This window comes from Schistocerca serialis, chromosome 6, assembly GCF_023864345.2.
Source record: "Schistocerca serialis cubense isolate TAMUIC-IGC-003099 chromosome 6, iqSchSeri2.2, whole genome shotgun sequence".
Taxonomy (NCBI): domain Eukaryota; kingdom Metazoa; phylum Arthropoda; class Insecta; order Orthoptera; family Acrididae; genus Schistocerca; species Schistocerca serialis.
Window position 1 is genome coordinate 49,657,758 of NC_064643.1, and position 15,158 is coordinate 49,672,915.

Below are 15,158 nucleotides of genomic sequence, written 5' to 3' on the forward strand. Positions count from 1 at the left end.
AACTATGACTCTCTTAAGGTAGCCAAATGGCTCGTTATCCGGCGAAGTACATTTGCTAACTCGAGAAACTCGTAGTGGGAGTAACTGTGACGACGTTAAGGTGGACATACGGTGGCATATCGGTTCTGTAGGACTGGCCATATCAAGTATGATAAAGGCCTAAAGAAATGGGAGCAGCTGGCAGGAATAGCCATGACTCTCTTAAGGTAGCCAAATGCATCGTCACTCTGCGACATTTATTTGAAAACTCGAGGATATCGTCGTTGGAGTAACTCAGACAACGTTAAGGTGGACATGTTGCAGCATTTTACTTCTGCATGGACTGGCCGCAGTACGAATTAAAGAGAGGAAAGATTCAAAGAAAGTGGAGCAGCTGGCAAGAGGAACTATGCCTCTCTTAAGGTAGCCAAATGTTTCGTCATCCGGCGAAGTACATTTGCTAACTCGAGAAACTCGTAGTGGGAGTAACTGTGAAGACGTTAAGGTGGACATACGGTGGCATATCGGTTCTGTAGGGCTGGCCATATCAAGTAAGATAAAGGCCTAAAGAAATGGGAGCAGCTGGCAGGAGTAACCATGACTCTCTTAAGGTAGCCAAATGCATCGTCCCTCTGCCATATTTATTTGAAAACTCGAGGATATCGTCGTTGGAGTAACTCCGACAACGTTAAGGTAAACATGTTGCAGCATTTCGCTTCTGCATGGACTGCCCGCAGTACGAATTAAAGAGAGGAAAAATTCAAAGGAAGTGTAGCAGCTGTCAAGAGGAACTATGACTCTCTTAAGGTAGCCAAATACCTCGTCATCCGGCGAAGTACATTTGCTAACTCAAGAAACTCGTAGTGGAAGTAACTGTGACGACGTTTAGGTTGACATACAGTGGCATATCGGGTCTGTAGGACTGGCCATATCAAACATGATAAAAGCCTAAAGAAATGGGAGCAGCTGGCAGGAGTAACCATGACTCTCTTAAGGTAGCCAAATGCCTCGTTATCCGGCGAAGTACATTTGCTAACTCGAGAAACTCGTAGTGGGAGTAACTGTGACGCCGTTAAGGTGGACATACGGTGGCATATCGGTTCTGTAGGACTGGCCATATCAAGTATGATAAAGGCCTAAATAAATGGGAGCAGCTGGCAGGAGTAACCATGACTCTCTTAAGGTAGCCAAATGCATCGTCACTCTGCGATATTTATTTGAAAACTCGAGGATATCGTCGTTGGAGTAACTCAGACAACGTTAAGGTGGACATGTTGCAGCATTACGCTTCTGCATGGACTGGCCGCAGTACGAATTAAAGAGGGGAAAGGATCAAAGGAAGATGAGCTGCTGGCGGCAGGAACTATGACTCTCTTTATGTGGCCAAATGCCTCGTCATCCGGTGAAGTACACTTGCTAACTCAAGAAACTCGTAGTGGGAGTAACTGTGACGACGTTTAGGTGGACATACAGTGGCATATCGGTTCTGTAGGACTGGCCATAGCAAGAATGATAATGGCCTAAAGAAATGAGAGCAGCCGGCAGGAGTAACTATGACTCTCTTAAGGTAGTCAAATGCCTCGTCACTCTGCGAAATTTATTTGAAAACTCGAGGATATCTTCGTTGGAGTAACTCAGACAACGTTAAGGTGGACATGTTGCAGCATTTCACTTCTGCATGGACTGGCCGCAGTACGAATTAAAGAGAGGAAAGATTCAAAGGAAGGGGAACAGCTGGCGGCAGGAACTATGACTCTCTTAAGGTAGCCAAATGCCTCGTCATCCGGCGAAGTACACTTGCTAACTCAAGAAACTCGTAGTGGGAGTAACTGTGACGATGTTTAGGTGGACATACAGTGGCATATCGGTTCTGTAGGACTGGCCATAGCAAGAATGATAATGATCATAGTATGAAGGCTTTCACGACTGGATGGAATATCTTCTGGTAAACCTTGCGGGATGTAAGGTCGTGGTCCATGAAACTCTTCAGCTCTCAACGTTTCGTCCAGTGCTTCGCTGGACATCTTCAGAGGGGTGTTTCTCCTCCGGTGATTCTTGCCGACTGACGGGTCGGACGTCTGAGAGCGACTTATGTATCGTAGAAAGTGGGCGTGACCAGAGTTACACGTGATATGCAGAGATAACCTTTGTCAAAGATAAAACTTAACTATCGATCGTTACCTTGTCACGGATAAAACTGTCTAGCAAATCTGTAGTGCTACTGTCCAAATATCACTAAGTCGCTCTCAGACGTCCGACCCGTCAGTCGGCAAGAATCACCGGAGGAGAAACACCCCTCTGAAGATGTCCAGCGAAGCACTGGACGAAACGTTAGGAGCTGAAGAGTTTCATGGACCACGACCTTACATCCCGCAAGGTTTACCAGAAGATATTTCATCCGGTCGTGAAAGCCTTCATACTATGATCAGAAGACTCTACGGGGAGCAATTTTCAAAATCAGTTAGACGCCTGGAAATTTTACGTAAGAAGAGAGCGCATTTAATTTGTACTTTAACATTTTTGTTGCGTTGTAGGGATTCGTCTACCATACCGAATTTTCTAAAGTTGAAGAGGATGTTCCAGACAGCCCGCGTTCATCGGATATTTTATTATACAGAAGCAGCACTACTTCGAGAGAGGATACATTATACAAGACGAGAGATGGATAATGTTGACCGTAAGTTACTGCAGTTACATTTATTCCTTGCTAGTAAGATACAGAGAGCCCTATGGAATAAAATAGATTGCCTTACATTTCGATCTATGGAAACCATGATGGAAACGACTACTAGAAGGCATAAGAAGAAGTTCGAAAAGTTACAAACTTATGCAGAAACTACAAATAATATAGTGATGTCCGAAACTGTTATTAATAAGTCAGACAGAGTTTTATCTCAAGACGAAATTTCAGTTCTTGCAAAAGGAGGAAACTACTCTATAACACCTCCGAAAGTTCCTGTTGAGGATATTATTGCAAATGTAGAAGCAGGTATACGTACTCTCCCCAAAGAAACTGCAAATGCAATCCGGGTCGAAACCACCAGAGTATTATGCCGCAGTAAACCTCTGGAAAGTAATTTAACCAATGGCGAAAGAAAGGCTCTGAGAGATTTAAATGCAGATGAAGACATAGTGATTGTTCCTGCTGATAAAGGGAATGCTACGGTCGTTTTAAATACAGAAGATTATCAAATCAAAATTTTGAATCTTTTAACGGCAGGGCAATACAAAAAACTTAAGAAAGATGCTACAGCCAGCGTACTACGGAAAACAAATAATTTGATAAAATCGGCCACTTCTATTCAAAAAGAAGAAAAAAGAGCTTTATTGAAGACTGAAGCTATGTGTCCTAGACTCTATGGCCTACCCAAGGTACATAAGACGGACCTTCCTCTGAGACCGATTGTTAGTGCTATCAATTCTCCTACGTACGAAATAGCAAGATATCTAACAACTCGCTTACAACCATATTTAGGAAAAACGGATTCATATATAAGGGACTCACGTCATTTTATAGAGAAAATTGAAGGTTTAATTCTGACTCCTGAAGATATTTTAGTAAGTTTCGATGTAGTATCTTTATTTACTATGATTCCAGTTAATGAAGTTATGGATTTTATAACGGATATTTTTCCAGAAGATCTGACTGCTCTTTTCAGACACTGTCTTACTTCCAGTCATTTCCAGTGGAATAATGAGTTTTACGAACAACTTAATGGCGTAGCAATGGGTAACCCATTGGGTCCTGCAGTAGCTAATTTCTACATGGAGAAATTCGAACAGTCAGCCTTGGAAAAAGCAGATAAGAAACCATCTCGCTGGTATCGGTATGTAGACGATACATTTGTGGTCTGGCCACATGGTAGAGAAGCCTTAGGCGAACTTTTTGATTACCTTAATAATATAAATCCAAGAATCCAGTTTACCATGGAGAGAGAAAATGATAACAAAATACCGTTTTTGGATGTTTTAGTTATGAGACAGACGGATGGAAGCTTGAAACAACAGATTTTTAGAAAAATAACGCACACAGACAGATACTTACATAAAAACTCTAACCACCATCCAAAACAAAAAAGAGGTGTGATTACAAGTCTCGTTGACAGAGCCAGACGGATTTGCACGCCGGAGTATCTAGACGACGAATTAAAACATCTGAAGCACGCTTTTGAGAAAAATGGCTACTCAAAGAAAGAAGTAAGCAGAATTCTGCACCCAAACAACAAAAAGCTTAAGGACAAGTCCGAAAAACGATGGAAGAATACAGTCTCTCTCCCTTTTATAAAGAAAGTAACGGATCAGATTGGAAAGATTTTAAGTAAACATGATATTAGACCTGTTTTTAGACCAACGAAGAAAATTTGTCATGTTCTTCGGTCTGTAAAAGATAAACGCGCTCCTCTATCAACCTGTGGCGTATATAAAATTCCGTGTACATGTGGTAAAATTTATGTTGGAACAACAAAAAGAAGCGTAAATACACGGTTAAAAGAACACAGAAGTCTTTGCCGATTAGGAAAAACAGATAAATCGGCTGTAGCAGAACACGCTTTTCAGCCAGGAAATCATCAAGTGAAGTTTTCCGAAACAAAAACTTTATCTACGACGACGAACTATTACCCACGGCTTTGTAGAGAAGCAATTGAAATATATAAACATAGGGATAATTTTAATCGGAAGGAAGAGACCATGAAACTTAGTGATATTTGGACAGTAGCACTACAGAATTGCTAGACAGTTTTATCCGTGACAAGGTTACGATCGATAGTTAAGTTTTATCTTTGACAAAGGTTATCTCTGCATATCACGTGTAACTCTGGTCACGCCCACTTTCTACGATACATAAGTCGCTCTCAGACGTCCGACCCGTCAGTCGGCAAGAATCACCGGAGGAGAAACACCCCTCTGAAGATGTCCAGCGAAGCACTGGACGAAACGTTAGGAGCTGAAGAGTTTCATGGACCACGACCTTACATCCCGCAAGGTTTACCAGAAGATAAGAATGATAATGGCCTAAAGAAATGAGAGCAGCCGGCAGGAGTAACTATGACTCTCTTAAGGTAGTCAAATGCCTCGTCACTCTGCGAAATTTATTTGAAAACTCGAGGATATCGTCGTTGAAGTAACTCAAACAACGTTAAGGTGGACATGTTGCAGCATTTCGCTTCTGCATGGACTGGCCGCAGTACGAATTAAAGAGAGGAAAGATTCAAAGAAAGTGGAGCAGCTGGCAAGAGGAACTATGACTCTCTTAAGGTAGCCAAATACCTCGTCATCCGGCGAAGTACATTTGCTAACTCAAGAAACTCGTAGTGGAAGTAACTGTGACGACGTTTAGGTTGACATACAGTGGCATATCGGTTCTGTAGGACTGGCCATATCAAGTATGATAAAGGCCTAAAGAAATGGGAGCAGCTGGCAGGAGTAACCATGACTCTCTTAAGGTAGCCAAATGCATCGTCACTCTGCGATATTTATTTGAAAACTCGAGGATATCGTCGTTGGAGTAACTCAGACAACGTTAAGGTAAACATGTTGCAGCATTTCGCTTCTGCATGGACTGGCCGCAGTACAAATTAAGGAGAGGAATAATTCAAAGAAATGGGAGCAGCTGGCAAGAAAAACTATGACTCTCTTAAGGTAGCCAAATGCCTCGTCATCCGGCGAAGTACATTTGTTAACTCAAGAAACTCGTAGTGGGTGTCACTGTGACGACGTTAAGGTGGACATACGGTGGCATATCGGTTCTGTAGGACTGGCCATAGCAAGAAAGATAATGGCCTAAAGAAATGAGAGCAGCCGGAAGGAGTAACAATGACTCTCTTAAGGTAGTCAAATGCCTCGTCACTCTGCGAAATTTATTTGAAAACTCGAGGATATCGTCGTTGGAGTAACTCAGACAACGTTAAGGTGGACATGTTGCAGCATTTCACTTCTGCATGGACGGGCCGCAGTACGAATTAAAGAGAGGAAAGATTCAAAGGAAGGGGAGCAGCTGGCGGCAGGAACTATGACTCTCTCAATGTGGCCAAATGCCTCGTCATCCGGCGAAGTACACTTGCTAACTCAAGAAACTCGTAGTGGGAGTAACTGTGACGACGTTTAGGTTGACATACAGTGGCATATCGGTTCTGTAGGACTGGCCATATCAAGCATGATAAAGGCCTAAAGAAATGGGAGCAGCTGGCAGGAGTAACCATGACTCTCTTAAGGTAGCCAAATGCATCGTCACTCTGCGATATTTATTTGAAAACTCGAGGATATCGTCGTTGGAGTAACTCAGGCAACGTTAAGGTGGACATGTTGCAGCATTACGCTTCTGCATGGACTGGCTGCAGTACGAATTAAAGAGAGGAAAGGATCAAAGGAAGGGGAGCAGCTGGCGGCAGGAACTATGACTCTCTTTATGTGGCCAAATGCCTCGTCATCCGGCAAAGTACACTTGCTAACTCAAGAAACTCGTAGTGGGAGTAACTGTGACGACGTTTAGGTGGACATACAGTGGCATATCGGTTCTGTAGGACTGGCCATAGCAAGAATGATAATGGCCTAAAGAAATGAGAGCAGCCGGCAGGAGTAACTATGACTCTCTTAAGGTAGTCAAATGCCTCGTCACTCTGCGAAATTTATTTGAAAACTCGAGGATATCGTCGTTGGAGTAACTCAGACAACGTTAAGGTGGACATGTTGCAGCATTTCACTTCTGCATGGACAGGCCGCAGTGCGAATTAAAGAGAGGAATAATTCAAAGAAATGGGAGCAGCTGGCAAGAGGAACTATGACTCTCTTAAGGTAGCCAAATGGCTCGTTATCCGGCGAAGTACATTTGCTAACTCGAGAAACTCGTAGTGGGAGTAACTGTGACGACGTTAAGGTGGACATACGGTGGCATATCGGTTCTGTAGGACTGGCCATATCAAGTATGATAAAGGCCTAAAGAAATGGGAGCAGCTGGCAGGAATAGCCATGACTCTCTTAAGGTAGCCAAATGCATCGTCACTCTGCGACATTTATTTGAAAACTCGAGGATATCGTCGTTGGAGTAACTCAGACAACGTTAAGGTGGACATGTTGCAGCATTTTACTTCTGCATGGACTGGCCGCAGTACGAATTAAAGAGAGGAAAGATTCAAAGAAAGTGGAGCAGCTGGCAAGAGGAACTATGCCTCTCTTAAGGTAGCCAAATGTTTCGTCATCCGGCGAAGTACATTTGCTAACTCGAGAAACTCGTAGTGGGAGTAACTGTGAAGACGTTAAGGTGGACATACGGTGGCATATCGGTTCTGTAGGGCTGGCCATATCAAGTAAGATAAAGGCCTAAAGAAATGGGAGCAGCTGGCAGGAGTAACCATGACTCTCTTAAGGTAGCCAAATGCATCGTCCCTCTGCCATATTTATTTGAAAACTCGAGGATATCGTCGTTGGAGTAACTCCGACAACGTTAAGGTAAACATGTTGCAGCATTTCGCTTCTGCATGGACTGCCCGCAGTACGAATTAAAGAGAGGAAAAATTCAAAGAAAGTGTAGCAGCTGTCAAGAGGAACTATGACTCTCTTAAGGTAGCCAAATACCTCGTCATCCGGCGAAGTACATTTGCTAACTCAAGAAACTCGTAGTGGAAGTAACTGTGACGACGTTTAGGTTGACATACAGTGGCATATCGGGTCTGTAGGACTGGCCATATCAAACCTGATAAAAGCCTAAAGAAATGGGAGCAGCTGGCAGGAGTAACCATGACTCTCTTAAGGTAGCCAAATGCCTCGTTATCCGGCGAAGTACATTTGCTAACTCGAGAAACTCGTAGTGGGAGTAACTGTGACGCCGTTAAGGTGGACATACGGTGGCATATCGGTTCTGTAGGACTGGCCATATCAAGTATGATAAAGGCCTAAATAAATGGGAGCAGCTGGCAGGAGTAACCATGACTCTCTTAAGGTAGCCAAATGCATCGTCACTCTGCGATATTTATTTGAAAACTCGAGGATATCGTCGTTGGAGTAACTCAGACAACGTTAAGGTGGACATGTTGCAGCATTACGCTTCTGCATGGACTGGCCGCAGTACGAATTAAAGAGGGGAAAGGATCAAAGGAAGATGAGCTGCTGGCGGCAGGAACTATGACTCTCTTTATGTGGCCAAATGCCTCGTCATCCGGTGAAGTACACTTGCTAACTCAAGAAACTCGTAGTGGGAGTAACTGTGACGACGTTTAGGTGGACATACAGTGGCATATCGGTTCTGTAGGACTGGCCATAGCAAGAATGATAATGGCCTAAAGAAATGAGAGCAGCCGGCAGGAGTAACTATGACTCTCTTAAGGTAGTCAAATGCCTCGTCACTCTGCGAAATTTATTTGAAAACTCGAGGATATCTTCGTTGGAGTAACTCAGACAACGTTAAGGTGGACATGTTGCAGCATTTCACTTCTGCATGGACTGGCCGCAGTACGAATTAAAGAGAGGAAAGATTCAAAGGAAGGGGAACAGCTGGCGGCAGGAACTATGACTCTCTTAAGGTAGCCAAATGCCTCGTCATCCGGCGAAGTACACTTGCTAACTCAAGAAACTCGTAGTGGGAGTAACTGTGACGATGTTTAGGTGGACATACAGTGGCATATCGGTTCTGTAGGACTGGCCATAGCAAGAATGATAATGATCATAGTATGAAGGCTTTCACGACTGGATGGAATATCTTCTGGTAAACCTTGCGGGATGTAAGGTCGTGGTCCATGAAACTCTTCAGCTCTCAACGTTTCGTCCAGTGCTTCGCTGGACATCTTCAGAGGGGTGTTTCTCCTCCGGTGATTCTTGCCGACTGACGGGTCGGACGTCTGAGAGCGACTTATGTATCGTAGAAAGTGGGCGTGACCAGAGTTACACGTGATATGCAGAGATAACCTTTGTCAAAGATAAAACTTAACTATCGATCGTTACCTTGTCACGGATAAAACTGTCTAGCAAATCTGTAGTGCTACTGTCCAAATATCACTAAGTCGCTCTCAGACGTCCGACCCGTCAGTCGGCAAGAATCACCGGAGGAGAAACACCCCTCTGAAGATGTCCAGCGAAGCACTGGACGAAACGTTAGGAGCTGAAGAGTTTCATGGACCACGACCTTACATCCCGCAAGGTTTACCAGAAGATATTTCATCCGGTCGTGAAAGCCTTCATACTATGATCAGAAGACTCTACGGGGAGCAATTTTCAAAATCAGTTAGACGCCTGGAAATTTTACGTAAGAAGAGAGCGCATTTAATTTGTACTTTAACATTTTTGTTGCGTTGTAGGGATTCGTCTACCATACCGAATTTTCTAAAGTTGAAGAGGATGTTCCAGACAGCCCGCGTTCATCGGATATTTTATTATACAGAAGCAGCACTACTTCGAGAGAGGATACATTATACAAGACGAGAGATGGATAATGTTGACCGTAAGTTACTGCAGTTACATTTATTCCTTGCTAGTAAGATACAGAGAGCCCTATGGAATAAAATAGATTGCCTTACATTTCGATCTATGGAAACCATGATGGAAACGACTACTAGAAGGCATAAGAAGAAGTTCGAAAAGTTACAAACTTATGCAGAAACTACAAATAATATAGTGATGTCCGAAACTGTTATTAATAAGTCAGACAGAGTTTTATCTCAAGACGAAATTTCAGTTCTTGCAAAAGGAGGAAACTACTCTATAACACCTCCGAAAGTTCCTGTTGAGGATATTATTGCAAATGTAGAAGCAGGTATACGTACTCTCCCCAAAGAAACTGCAAATGCAATCCGGGTCGAAACCACCAGAGTATTATGCCGCAGTAAACCTCTGGAAAGTAATTTAACCAATGGCGAAAGAAAGGCTCTGAGAGATTTAAATGCAGATGAAGACATAGTGATTGTTCCTGCTGATAAAGGGAATGCTACGGTCGTTTTAAATACAGAAGATTATCAAATCAAAATTTTGAATCTTTTAACGGCAGGGCAATACAAAAAACTTAAGAAAGATCCTACAGCCAGCGTACTACGGAAAACAAATAATTTGATAAAATCGGCCACTTCTATTCAAAAAGAAGAAAAAAGAGCTTTATTGAAGACTGAAGCTATGTGTCCTAGACTCTATGGCCTACCCAAGGTACATAAGACGGACCTTCCTCTGAGACCGATTGTTAGTGCTATCAATTCTCCTACGTACGAAATAGCAAGATATCTAACAACTCGCTTACAACCATATTTAGGAAAAACGGATTCATATATAAGGGACTCACGTCATTTTATAGAGAAAATTGAAGGTTTAATTCTGACTCCTGAAGATATTTTAGTAAGTTTCGATGTAGTATCTTTATTTACTATGATTCCAGTTAATGAAGTTATGGATTTTATAACGGATATTTTTCCAGAAGATCTGACTGCTCTTTTCAGACACTGTCTTACTTCCAGTCATTTCCAGTGGAATAATGAGTTTTACGAACAACTTAATGGCGTAGCAATGGGTAACCCATTGGGTCCTGCAGTAGCTAATTTCTACATGGAGAAATTCGAACAGTCAGCCTTGGAAAAAGCAGATAAGAAACCATCTCGCTGGTATCGGTATGTAGACGATACATTTGTGGTCTGGCCACATGGTAGAGAAGCCTTAGGCGAACTTTTTGATTACCTTAATAATATAAATCCAAGAATCCAGTTTACCATGGAGAGAGAAAATGATAACAAAATACCGTTTTTGGATGTTTTAGTTATGAGACAGACGGATGGAAGCTTGAAACAACAGATTTTTAGAAAAATAACGCACACAGACAGATACTTACATAAAAACTCTAACCACCATCCAAAACAAAAAAGAGGTGTGATTACAAGTCTCGTTGACAGAGCCAGACGGATTTGCACGCCGGAGTATCTAGACGACGAATTAAAACATCTGAAGCACGCTTTTGAGAAAAATGGCTACTCAAAGAAAGAAGTAAGCAGAATTCTGCACCCAAACAACAAAAAGCTTAAGGACAAGTCCGAAAAACGATGGAAGAATACAGTCTCTCTCCCTTTTATAAAGAAAGTAACGGATCAGATTGGAAAGATTTTAAGTAAACATGATATTAGACCTGTTTTTAGACCAACGAAGAAAATTTGTCATGTTCTTCGGTCTGTAAAAGATAAACGCGCTCCTCTATCAACCTGTGGCGTATATAAAATTCCGTGTACATGTGGTAAAATTTATGTTGGAACAACAAAAAGAAGCGTAACTACACGGTTAAAAGAACACAGAAGTCTTTGCCGATTAGGAAAAACATATAAATCGGCTGTAGCAGAACACGCTTTTCAGCCAGGAAATCATCAAGTGAAGTTTTCCGAAACAAAAACTTTATCTACGACGACGAACTATTACCCACGGCTTTGTAGAGAAGCAATTGAAATATATAAACATAGGGATAATTTTAATCGGAAAGAAGAGACCATGAAACTTAGTGATATTTGGACAGTAGCACTACAGAATTGCTAGACAGTTTTATCCGTGACAAGGTTACGATCGATAGTTAAGTTTTATCTTTGACAAAGGTTATCTCTGCATATCACGTGTAACTCTGGTCACGCCCACTTTCTACGATACATAAGTCGCTCTCAGACGTCCGACCCGTCAGTCGGCAAGAATCACCGGAGGAGAAACACCCCTCTGAAGATGTCCAGCGAAGCACTGGACGAAACGTTAGGAGCTGAAGAGTTTCATGGACCACGACCTTACATCCCGCAAGGTTTACCAGAAGATAAGAATGATAATGGCCTAAAGAAATGAGAGCAGCCGGCAGGAGTAACTATGACTCTCTTAAGGTAGTCAAATGCCTCGTCACTCTGCGAAATTTATTTGAAAACTCGAGGATATAGTCGTTGAAGTAACTCAAACAACGTTAAGGTGGACATGTTGCAGCATTTCGCTTCTGCATGGACTGGCCGCAGTACGAATTAAAGAGAGGAAAGATTCAAAGAAAGTGGAGCAGCTGGCAAGAGGAACTATGACTCTCTTAAGGTAGCCAAATACCTCGTCATCCGGCAAAGTACATTTGCTAACTCAAGAAACTCGTAGTGGAAGTAACTGTGACGACGTTTAGGTTGACATACAGTGGCATATCGGTTCTGTAGGACTGGCCATATCAAGAATGATAAAGGCCTAAAGAAATGGGAGCAGCTGGCAGGAGTAACCATGACTCTCTTAAGGTAGCCAAATGCATCGTCACTCTGCAATATTTGTTTGAAAACTCGAGGATATCGTCGTTGGAGTAACTCAGACAACGTTAAGGTAAACATGTTGCAGCATTTCGCTTCTGCATGGACTGGCTGCAGTACGAATTAAAGAGAGGAAAGGATCAAAGGAAGGGGAGCAGCTGGCGGCAGGAACTATGACTCTCTTTATGTGGCCAAATGCCTCGTCATCCGGCAAAGTACACTTGCTAACTCAAGAAACTCGTAGTGGGAGTAACTGTGACGACGTTTAGGTGGACATACAGTGGCATATCGGTTCTGTAGGACTGGCCATAGCAAGAATGATAATGGCCTAAAGAAATGAGAGCAGCCGGCAGGAGTAACTATGACTCTCTTAAGGTAGTCAAATGCCTCGTCACTCTGCGAAATTTATTTGAAAACTCGAGGATATCGTCGTTGGAGTAACTCAGACAACGTTAAGGTGGACATGTTGCAGCATTTCACTTCTGCATGGACAGGCCGCAGTGCGAATTAAAGAGAGGAATAATTCAAAGAAATGGGAGCAGCTGGCAAGAGGAACTATGACTCTCTTAAGGTAGCCAAATGGCTCGTTATCCGGCGAAGTACATTTGCTAACTCGAGAAACTCGTAGTGGGAGTAACTGTGACGACGTTAAGGTGGACATACGGTGGCATATCGGTTCTGTAGGACTGGCCATATCAAGTATGATAAAGGCCTAAAGAAATGGGTGCAGCTGGCAGGAATAACCATGACTCTCTTAAGGTAGCCAAATGCATCGTCACTCTGCGAAATTTATTTGAAAACTCGAGGATATCGTCGTTGGAGTAACTCAGACAACGTTAAGGTGGACATGTTGCAGCATTTTACTTCTGCATGGACTGGCCGCAGTACGAATTAAAGAGAGGAAAGATTCAAAGAAAGTGGAGCAGCTGGCAAGAGGAACTATGCCTCTCTTAAGGTAGCCAAATGTTTCGTCATCCGGCGAAGTACATTTGCTAACTCGAGAAACTCGTAGTGGGAGTAACTGTGAAGACGTTAAGGTGGACATACGGTGGCATATCGGTTCTGTAGGGCTGGCCATATCAAGTAAGATAAAGGCCTAAAGAAATGGGAGCAGCTGGCAGGAGTAACCATGACTCTCTTAAGGTAGCCAAATGCATCGTCCCTCTGCCATATTTATTTGAAAACTCGAGGATATCGTCGTTGGAGTAACTCCGACAACGTTAAGGTAAACATGTTGCAGCATTTCGCTTCTGCATGGACTGCCCGCAGTACGAATTAAAGAGAGGAAAAATTCAAAGAAAGTGTAGCAGCTGTCAAGAGGAACTATGACTCTCTTAAGGTAGCCAAATACCTCGTCATCCGGCGAAGTACATTTGCTAACTCAAGAAACTCGTAGTGGAAGTAACTGTGACGACGTTTAGGTTGACATACAGTGGCATATCGGGTCTGTAGGACTGGCCATATCAAACATGATAAAAGCCTAAAGAAATGGGAGCAGCTGGCAGGAGTAACCATGACTCTCTTAAGGTAGCCAAATGCCTCGTTATCCGGCGAAGTACATTTGCTAACTCGAGAAACTCGTAGTGGGAGTAACTGTGACGCCGTTAAGGTGGACATACGGTGGCATATCGGTTCTGTAGGACTGGCCATATCAAGTATGATAAAGGCCTAAATAAATGGGAGCAGCTGGCAGGAGTAACCATGACTCTCTTAAGGTAGCCAAATGCATCGTCACTCTGCGATATTTATTTGAAAACTCGAGGATATCGTCGTTGGAGTAACTCAGACAACGTTAAGGTGGACATGTTGCAGCATTACGCTTCTGCATGGACTGGCCGCAGTACGAATTAAAGAGGGGAAAGGATCAAAGGAAGATGAGCTGCTGGCGGCAGGAACTATGACTCTCTTTATGTGGCCAAATGCCTCGTCATCCGGTGAAGTACACTTGCTAACTCAAGAAACTCGTAGTGGGAGTAACTGTGACGACGTTTAGGTGGACATACAGTGGCATATCGGTTCTGTAGGACTGGCCATAGCAAGAATGATAATGGCCTAAAGAAATGAGAGCAGCCGGCAGGAGTAACTATGACTCTCTTAAGGTAGTCAAATGCCTCGTCACTCTGCGAAATTTATTTGAAAACTCGAGGATATCTTCGTTGGAGTAACTCAGACAACGTTAAGGTGGACATGTTGCAGCATTTCACTTCTGCATGGACTGGCCGCAGTACGAATTAAAGAGAGGAAAGATTCAAAGGAAGGGGAACAGCTGGCGGCAGGAACTATGACTCTCTTAAGGTAGCCAAATGCCTCGTCATCCGGCGAAGTACACTTGCTAACTCAAGAAACTCGTAGTGGGAGTAACTGTGACGATGTTTAGGTGGACATACAGTGGCATATCGGTTCTGTAGGACTGGCCATAGCAAGAATGATAATGATCATAGTATGAAGGCTTTCACGACTGGATGGAATATCTTCTGGTAAACCTTGCGGGATGTAAGGTCGTGGTCCATGAAACTCTTCAGCTCTCAACGTTTCGTCCAGTGCTTCGCTGGACATCTTCAGAGGGGTGTTTCTCCTCCGGTGATTCTTGCCGACTGACGGGTCGGACGTCTGAGAGCGACTTATGTATCGTAGAAAGTGGGCGTGACCAGAGTTACACGTGATATGCAGAGATAACCTTTGTCAAAGATAAAACTTAACTATCGATCGTTACCTTGTCACGGATAAAACTGTCTAGCAAATCTGTAGTGCTACTGTCCAAATATCACTAAGTCGCTCTCAGACGTCCGACCCGTCAGTCGGCAAGAATCACCGGAGGAGAAACACCCCTCTGAAGATGTCCAGCGAAGCACTGGACGAAACGTTAGGAGCTGAAGAGTTTCATGGACCACGACCTTACATCCCGCAAGGTTTACCAGAAGATATTTCATCCGGTCGTGAAAGCCTTCATACTATGATCAGAAGACTCTACGG